Source organism: Morone saxatilis, unplaced genomic scaffold (genome assembly GCF_004916995.1).
Source record: "Morone saxatilis isolate NCDOM2014 unplaced genomic scaffold, NCSU_SB_2.0 Contig8, whole genome shotgun sequence".
Classification (NCBI taxonomy): Eukaryota; Metazoa; Chordata; class Actinopteri; family Moronidae; genus Morone; species Morone saxatilis.
In genome coordinates, this window is record NW_023340257.1 from 16,205,002 (window position 1) to 16,205,642 (window position 641).

Consider the following 641-nt stretch of genomic DNA (forward strand, 5'->3'; position numbering starts at 1 on the left):
CTGAATATAGGAATCGCTTTGTTTCCGTTACCATAGAATGATTGTTTATCTACAGACTGATGGAAGTAATCATTTTGATCATTACTCAAACAATTTACAGTATTTATGAAAATTACAGAAATTACCAAATTACCGTTGAAAATTTCAAAACTGAACAAAAACTAAACTTTGGTTACTTTGTGTATTTGGTACTTGACCTACTGTAAAAGACTGTGTTTTGACAGCTGGAAATAATATAACTGTTAGTAAATGACACACTACAAATCAGTGCAGCTGATGTATGTGGTTTAGACTGCATGAGAATACAGCTCTGAAATTATAAATGTTACACCCTAATTAAATGTTTTCCTTAATCACAGTGCTGCTCTAACTGCAGGAACAGTAAACCTCCACCGCTGCACAACATTCATATAAATATATATTTATATATGACTGCATGTTTCAGGTGAGTTCATGTACACTAACAGTATAGTACATACAGATTTTTCTTTGAATTAATTCAAATATTAATAATTAATAAGGGGTCAGTGAGAAAAAAACAGCCACCTTCAATGAACCTACCTTTTTACAGTCTGTGCCAATAAAGAGAGGTCGTTTTTTTGGACAGAAATGATCTACCAGTGTGTGTGTGTGTGTCTGTG